The sequence below is a fragment of the Engystomops pustulosus genome, chromosome 7 (genome assembly GCF_040894005.1).
Source record: "Engystomops pustulosus chromosome 7, aEngPut4.maternal, whole genome shotgun sequence".
Classification (NCBI taxonomy): domain Eukaryota; kingdom Metazoa; phylum Chordata; class Amphibia; order Anura; family Leptodactylidae; genus Engystomops; species Engystomops pustulosus.
The window spans coordinates 17220455-17229535 of NC_092417.1; positions in this window are offsets into that span (position 1 = coordinate 17220455).

Sequence of the window (9081 nt, forward strand, 5' to 3'; positions counted from 1 at the left end):
TCATCCTGCACCACCGCTATCAGCTCCCTGCTCCACCATTCATCCTGCACCGCTGCTGTCAGCTCCCTGCTCCACCATTCATCCTGCACCACCGCTATCAGCTCCCTGCTCCACCATTCATCCTGCACCACCGCTATCAGCTCCCTGTCCCACCATTCATCCTGCACCACCGCTATCAGCTCCCTGCTCCATCATTCATCCTGCACCACCGCTATCAGCTCCCTGTCCCACCATTCAACCTGCACCACCGCTATCAGCTCCCTGCTCCACCATTCAACCTGCACCACCGCTATCAGCTCCCTGTTCCACCATTCAACCTGCACCACCGCTATCAGCTCCCTGCTCCACCATTCATCCTGCACCACCGATATCAGCTCCCTGCTCCACCATTCATCCTGCACCACCGCTATCAGCTCCCTGCTCCACCATTCATGCTGCACCACGCTATCAGCTCCCTGCTCCATCATTCATGCTGCACCACTGCTATCAGCTCCCTGCTCCACCATTCATCCTGCACCACCGCTATCAGCTCCCTGTCCCACCATTCATCCTGCACCACCGCTATCAGCTCCCTGCTCCACCATTCATCCTGCACCACTGCTGTCAGCTCCCTGCTCCATCATTCATCCTGCACCACCGCTATCAGCTCCCTGCTCCACCATTCATCCTGCATCACCGATATCAGCTCCCTGCTCCACCATTCATCCTGCACCACCGCTATCAGCTCCCTGCTCCACCATTCATCCTGCACCACCGCTATCAGCTCCCTGTCCCACCATTCATCCTGCACCACTGCTATCAGCTCCCTGCTCCACCATTCATCCTGCACCACCGCTATCAGCTCCCTGCTCCATCATTCATCCTGCACCACCGCTATCAGCTCCCTGCTCCACCATTCATCCTGCACCACTGCTGTCAGCTCCCTGCTCCACCATTCATCCTGCACCACTGCTGTCAGCTCCCTGCTCCATCATTCATCCTGCACCACCGCTATCAGCTCCCTGCTCCACCATTCATCCTGCATCACCGATATCAGCTCCCTGCTCCACCATTCATCCTGCACCACCGCTATCAGCTCCCTGCTCCACCATTCATCCTGCACCACCGCTATCAGCTCCCTGTCCCACCATTCATCCTGCACCACTGCTATCAGCTCCCTGCTCCACCATTCATCCTGCACCACTGCTGTCAGCTCCCTGCTCCACCATTCATCCTGCACCACTGCTGTCAGCTCCCTGCTCCACCATTCATCCTGCACCACCGCTGTCAGCTCCCTGCTCCACCATTCATCCTGCACCACCGCTGTCAGCTCCCTGCTCCACCATTCATCCTGCACCACCGCTATCAGCTCCCTGCTCCACCATTCATCCTGCACCACCGCTATCAGCTCCCTGTCCCACCATTCATCCTGCACCACCGCTATCAGCTCCCTGCTCCATCATTCATCCTGCACCACCGCTATCAGCTCCCTGTCCCACCATTCAACCTGCACCACCGCTATCAGCTCCCTGCTCCATCATTCATCCTGCACCACCGCTATCAGCTCCCTGTCCCACCATTCATCCTGCACCACCGCTATCAGCTCCCTGCTCCACCATTCAACCTGCACCACCGCTATCAGCTCCCTGTTCCACCATTCAACCTGCACCACCGCTATCAGCTCCCTGCTCCACCATTCATCCTGCACCACCGATATCAGCTCCCTGCTCCACCTTTCATCCTGCACCACACCACCGCTATCAGCTCCCTGCTCCACCATTCATCCTGCACCACCGCTATCAGCTCCCTGCTCCACCATTCATGCTGCACCACTGCTATCAGCTCCCTGCCCCACCATTCATCCTGCACCGCTGCTGTCAGCTCCCTGCTCCACCATTCATCCTGCACCACCGCTGTCAGCTCCCTGCTCCACCATTCATCCTGCACCGCTGCTGTCAGCTCCCTGCTCCACCATTCATCCTGCACCGCTGCTGTCAGCTCCCTGCTCCACCATTCATCCTGCACCACTGCTGTTGGTGGCTTGGGCACAGGAAGGTGCGACATAGTGATGTAATCACATACACCTAAACACTCCTTTGCGAATCACTATGCCCTCCTTACTAGCCGCAGTAACCCCTGCTGTTGCCTACTCCTACATGCTGGTGACTGGCTGTGATAAACATCTAATGTGTGGCCCCCACTGCTTCCGGGGTCCTCGGCTACGTCCCCCAAGGAGGCGGAAATCATAGAAGGAGGAACCGTCCATCAGCCAGGGGGATACGTTGTATTGCACTTCTGCTGTATACTATGGGGCTCATGCTCTGTGGCTATAACTATATATGTACATTCTGCTTGTTTGTCTCCCTTGTCCTTGTTATGTTAGGTTTAATCTTCCATGACATCTTATCAGTTCCTAGAATGAATTCCTCCTCTCCGAGTTCCTATCCCACATATAGATGATAAACATGTCTGCATAGCTGCGAGCCCTCCGGAGTGTATGGTATCACTGCATATTTCCAGAGCCCCATTCACATGATACAACATGTGCCTCGTGTCGTGCAGCTCAAAGAGCACATACGTGACTTCCAACACACCATATACATCCATATCTGCAATGTACTGTACTGTTACAAGGGAAATCAGCAGGATTTGCAGCGCTGAGGATTCAGCTCCAATGCAGTGAAGTAGTATGGAAAGCCCCTATAAGAGCAGTCTGACTCTCGAGTCTGGACCACCCATTATAACAGCAGCCTGGATTTGTAGTCTGGAGTGACCCAGAAGAGCAGTCTGAGTAACTGGTTCAGATCTCCCCCTATATCAGCAGTCTCATTGTGTAGTCTGGACCTCCCCCGATAACAGCAGTCTGGCTGTGTAGTCTGGACCTCCCCCGATAACAGCAGTCTGGCTGTGTAGTCTGGACCTCCCCCGATAACAGCAGTCTGGCTGTGTAGTCTGGACCTCCCCCGATAACAGCAGTCTGGCTGTGTAGTCTGGACCTCCCCCGATAACAGCAGTCTGGCTGTGTAGTCTGGACCTCCCCCGATAACAGCAGTCTGGCTGTGTAGTCTGGACCTCCCCCTATAACTGCAGTCTGGCTGTGTAGTCTGGACCTCCCCCGATAACAGCAGTCTGGCTGTGTAGTCTGGACCTCCCCCGATAACAGCAGTCTGGCTGTGTAGTCTGGACCTCCCCCGATAACAGCAGTCTGGCTGTCTAGTCTGGCTGTGTAGTCTGGACCTCCCCCGATAACAGCAGTCTGGCTGTGTAGTCTGGACCTCCCCCGATAACAGCAGCCTGGCTGTGTAGTCTGGACCGCCCCCTATAAGAGCAGCCTGGCTGTGTAGTCTGGACCGCCCCCGATAACAGCAGTCTGGCTGTGTAGTCTGGACCATCCCCGATAACAGCAGTCTGGCTGTGTAGTCTGGACCTCCCCCTATAACTGCAGTCTGGCTGTGTAGTCTGGACCTCCCCCGATAACAGCAGTCTGGCTGTGTAGTCTGGACCATCCCCGATAACAGCAGTCTGGCTGTGTAGTCTGGACCGCCCCCTATAACAGCAGCCTGGCCGTGTAGTCTGGACCGCCCCCTATAACAGCAGTCTGGCTGTGTAGTCTGGACCGCCCCCGATAACAGCAGTCTGGCTGTGTAGTCTGGACCTCCCCCGATAACAGCAGTCTGGCTGTGTAGTCTGGACCTCCCCCGATAACAGCAGTCTGGCTGTCTAGTCTGGCTGTGTAGTCTGGACCTCCCCCGATAACAGCAGTCTGGCTGTGTAGTCTGGACCTCCCCCTATAACTGCAGTTTGGCTGTGTAGTCTGGACCGCCCCCGATAACAGCAGCCTGGCTGTGTAGTCTGGACCGCCCCCGATAACAGCAGCCTGGCTGTGTAGTCTGGACCGCCCCCTATAACAGCAGTCTGGCCGTGTAGTCTGGACCGCCCCCTATAACAGCAGTCTGGCTGTGTAGTCTGGACCGCCCCCGATAACAGCAGTCTGGCTGTGTAGTCTGGACCGCCCCCGATAACAGCAGTCTGGCTGTGTAGTCTGGACCATCCCCGATAACAGCAGTCTGGCTGTGTAGTCTGGACCTCCCCCTATAACTGCAGTCTGGCTGTGTAGTCTGGACCTCCCCCGATAACAGCAGTCTGGCTGTGTAGTCTGGACCATCCCCGATAACAGCAGTCTGGCTGTGTAGTCTGGACCGCCCCCTATAACAGCAGCCTGGCCGTGTAGTCTGGACCGCCCCCTATAACAGCAGTCTGGCTGTGTAGTCTGGACCGCCCCTGATAACAGCAGTCTGGCTGTGTAGTCTGGACCTCCCCCGATAACAGCAGTCTGGCTGTGTAGTCTGGACCTCCCCCGATAACAGCAGTCTGGCTGTCTAGTCTGGCTGTGTAGTCTGGACCTCCCCCGATAACAGCAGTCTGGCTGTGTAGTCTGGACCTCCCCCTATAACTGCAGTTTGGCTGTGTAGTCTGGACCGCCCCCGATAACAGCAGCCTGGCTGTGTAGTCTGGACCGCCCCCGATAACAGCAGCCTGGCTGTGTAGTCTGGACCGCCCCCTATAACAGCAGTCTGGCCGTGTAGTCTGGACCGCCCCCTATAACAGCAGTCTGGCTGTGTAGTCTGGACCGCCCCCGATAACAGCAGTCTGGCTGTGTAGTCTGGACCATCCCCGATAACAGCAGTCTGGCTGTTTAGTCTGGACCTCCCCCTATAACTGCAGTCTGGCTGTGTAGTCTGGACCTCCCCCGATAACAGCAGCCTGGCTGTGTAGTCTGGACCGCCCCCTATAACAGCAGCCTGGCTGTGTAGTCTGGACCGCCCCCTATAACAGCAGCCTGGCCGTGTAGTCTGGACCGCCCCCGATAACAGCAGTCTGGCCGTGTAGTCTGGACCTCCCCCGATAACAGCAGTCTGGCCGTGTAGTCTGGACCTCCCCTGATAACAGCAGTCTGGGTGTGATGTCTGGTCCTACCTCTATAACAGCAGTCTGGCTGTGTAGTCTGGACCTCCCCCGATAACAGCAGTCTGGCTGTCTAGTCTGGCTGTGTAGTCTGGACCTCCCCCGATAACAGCAGTCTGGCTGTGTAGTCTGGACCTCCCCCTATAACTGCAGTTTGGCTGTGTAGTCTGGACCGCCCCCGATAACAGCAGCCTGGCTGTGTAGTCTGGACCGCCCCCTATAACAGCAGCCTGGCTGTGTAGTCTGGACCGCCCCCTATAACAGCAGTCTGGCCGTGTAGTCTGGACCGCCCCCTATAACAGCAGTCTGGCTGTGTAGTCTGGACCGCCCCCGATAACAGCAGTCTGGCTGTGTAGTCTGGACCATCCCCGATAACAGCAGTCTGGCTGTTTAGTCTGGACCTCCCCCTATAACTGCAGTCTGGCTGTGTAGTCTGGACCTCCCCCGATAACAGCAGCCTGGCTGTGTAGTCTGGACCGCCCCCTATAACAGCAGCCTGGCTGTGTAGTCTGGACCGCCCCCTATAACAGCAGTCTGGCCGTGTAGTCTGGACCGCCCCCGATAACAGCAGTCTGGCCGTGTAGTCTGGACCTGCCCCGATAACAGCAGTCTGGCTGTGTAGTCTGGACCTCCCCTGATAACAGCAGTCTGGGTGTGATGTCTGGTCCTACCTCTATAACAGCAGTCTGGCTGTGTAGTCTGGACCTCCCCCTGTAACTGCAGTCTGGCTGTGTAGTCTGGACCTCCCTCTATAACTGCAGTTTGGCTGTGTAGTCTGGACCGCCCCCGATAACAGCAGCCTGGCTGTGTAGTCTGGACCGCCCCCTATAACAGCAGCCTGGCTGTGTAGTCTGGACCGCCCCCTATAACAGCAGTCTGGCCGTGTAGTCTGGACCGCCCCCTATAACAGCAGTCTGGCTGTGTAGTCTGGACCGCCCCCGATAACAGCAGTCTGGCTGTGTAGTCTGGACCATCCCCGATAACAGCAGTCTGGCTGTGTAGTCTGAACCTCCCCCTATAACTGCAGTCTGGCTGTGTAGTCTGGACCTCCCCTGATAACAGCAGTCTGGGTGTGATGTCTGGTCCTACCTCTATAACAGCAGTCTGGCTGTGTAGTCTGGACCTCCCCCGATAACAGCAGTCTGGCTGTCTAGTCTGGCTGTGTAGTCTGGACCTCCCCCTATAACTGCAGTCTGGCTGTGTAGTCTGGACCTCCCCCTATAACAGCAGTCTGGCCGTGTAGTCTGGACCGCCCCCTATAACAGCAGCCTGGCTGTGTAGTCTGGACCGCCCCCGATAACAGCAGCCTGGCTGTGTAGTCTGGACCGCCCCCTATAACAGCAGTCTGGCCGTGTAGTCTGGACCGCCCCCTATAACAGCAGCCTGGCCGTGTAGTCTGGACCGCCCCCGATAACAGCAGCCTGGCTGTGTAGTCTGGACCGCCCCGTATAACAGCAGCCTGGCTGTGTAGTCTGGACCGCCCCCTATAACAGCAGCCTGGCCGTGTAGTCTGGACCGCCCCCTATAACAGCAGCCTGGCCGTGTAGTCTGGACCGCCCCCGATAACAGCAGTCTGGCCGTGTAGTCTGGACCTCCCCCGATAACTGCAGTCTGGCCGTGTAGTCTGGACCTCCCCCTATAACTGCAGTCTGGCCGTGTAGTCTGGACCGCCCCCGATAACAGCAGCCTGGCTGTGTAGTCTGGACCGCCCCCTATAACAGCAGCCTGGCTGTGTAGTCTGGACCGCCCCCTATAACAGCAGTCTGGCTGTGTAGTCTGGACCTCCCCCGATAACAGCAGTCTGGCTGTGTAGTCTGGACCTCCCCCGATAACAGCAGTCTGGCTGTGTAGTCTGGACCTCCCCCGATAACAGCAGTCTGGCTGTGTAGTCTGGACCTCCCCCGATAACAGCAGTCTGGCTGTGTAGTCTGGACCTCCCCCGATAACAGCAGTCTGGCTGTGTAGTCTGGACCTCCCCCGATAACAGCAGTCTGGCTGTGTAGTTTGGACCTCCCCCGATAACAGCAGTCTGGCTGTGTAGTTTGGACCTCCCCCGATAACAGCAGTCTGGCTGTGTAGTCTGGACTTCCCCTGATAACAGCAGTCTGGCTGTGTAGTCTGGACCTCCCCCTATAACTGCAGTCTGGCTGTGTAGTCTGGACCTCCCCCTTTAACAGCAGTCTGGGTGTGATGTCTGGTCCTACCTCTATAACAACAGTGAAGCTGTGTAGTCCGGAGCGCCCTATAACACCACTCTGGTTTTGTAGTCTGGACCTCCCACTATGAAAGTAGCTCTGCTGTATATGTGAGCGCCTCCTTGAAGTCTGAGTATGCAGTCTGCAAAGCCCCTTCTATCAGCAGGATGCTTGCACAGTCAGGAACATATGGACAATCCCTTGAAGGATTTCTACATGAAGCATCACCATGTGTTTGGATGGACATGACAGTTTTACATTCAGATGGGAGTCGCCTAGTTCTAGAAAACAATTGTGTTAATAAATTATGAATGAGCGTTTCATGTTTTCCCTGTAGATCTGACAGGAGGTGGCGCTGGTGTGAGCGTTGCCGCTGTACATTAGATGCCTCCTTACATGAGCTCCTCTCTGGCTCGGGGCCAGCCCCGCTCTTGGCACAGCACTCCGCTCTGTAGTGCATTCATTGTGAGCGGCCGAGCCGGGTCGTATCAGTGACGTGTTTGTTATTCTTCAGCCTGGAGTACAAGACGTTCCTGCTGCGGCAGATTACCTGAGTAAACTCCCTTTGTAGTCAGGCGCAGGATCGCCCTAACAACGCTCCGTCTCAGCATCTGGGCACGAGCCGCGTAATTCCTAGAAACTTCTGAACATTGGGTGGGCGACATTTCCCCACGCCGCTCCACGTAGTGGAAAGAGCCGCAGCTCAGGCCTGGCAGCAGAATCCATAGACATATAACAAGAATGGGAATAGTTCCGGGTTTTACTAGGTTTTTTCCCTGTGCGAGACATTTTTATAACATTTACTAGTTTTGAAATTTGGCACAAAGAGAGCGTGGCCTAAAATACACAAAAGACCCCTCACAGGGTAATTTATGGGCATAAACATGGCAGTAGCAGAAATATATAGCACTGGCTTTAAAGACACATCACCTGTTTATCAGAAACGAGTCATTATTATCACGTTTAAAGGGGTGGATTGGCCACCTACAGACTGTATTCACTTATAGAAAAGCTAAGCAGCGCCACTTTACCCTTAAGGCAAAGACCATAACTTACACCCAGTATGACGCCACAGAGAGGCTGCCTCCTGCCAGTATGACGCCACAGAGGGGCTGCCTCCTGCCAGTATGACGCCACAGAGGGGCTGCCTCCTGCCAGTATGACGCCACAGAGGGGCTGCCTCCTGCCAGTATGACGCCACAGAGGGGCTGCCTCCTGCCAGTATGACGCCACAGAGGGGCTGCCTCCTGCCAGTATGACGCCACAGAGGGGCTGCCTCCTCCCAGTATGACGCCATAGAGGGGCTGCCTCCTCCCAGTATGACGCCATAGAGGGGCTGCCTCCTCCCAGTATGACACCATAGAGGCTGCCTCCTCCCAGTATGACACCATAGAGGCTGCCTCCTCCCAGTATGACATCATAGAGAGGCTGCCACCACCATTTTCATCCAGTATGATGACAAAGAGAGGCTGCCACCACCATTTTCATCCAGTATGACATTATAGAGTGGATTCCACTGGCTTCTTCAACCACCAGAGAGTGGATGTCTCCACCCACGTGATCCAGGACGACATCACCGAATGGATAATTCCACCCCCTGCATTCGAAATGACATCATAGAGTGAATGTCTCCACCCCCTGCATTTGGAATGACATCATAGAGTGGATGTCTCCACCCCCTGCATTCGGAATGACATCATAGAGTGGATGTCTCCACCCCCTGCATTCGGAATGACATCATAGAGTGGATGTCTCCACCTCCTGCATTCGGAATGACATCATAGAGTGGATGTCTCCACCTCTGTAATCCATAATTACATCGTAGAGTAAATGCACACACCCTCTAACTCCAGAGTGACATCATAGAGTGGATCTCTCTACCCCCCCTCTTGATCCAAAATGACATCATAGAATGTCTCCACCCCCTTCTTCCAGGATGACA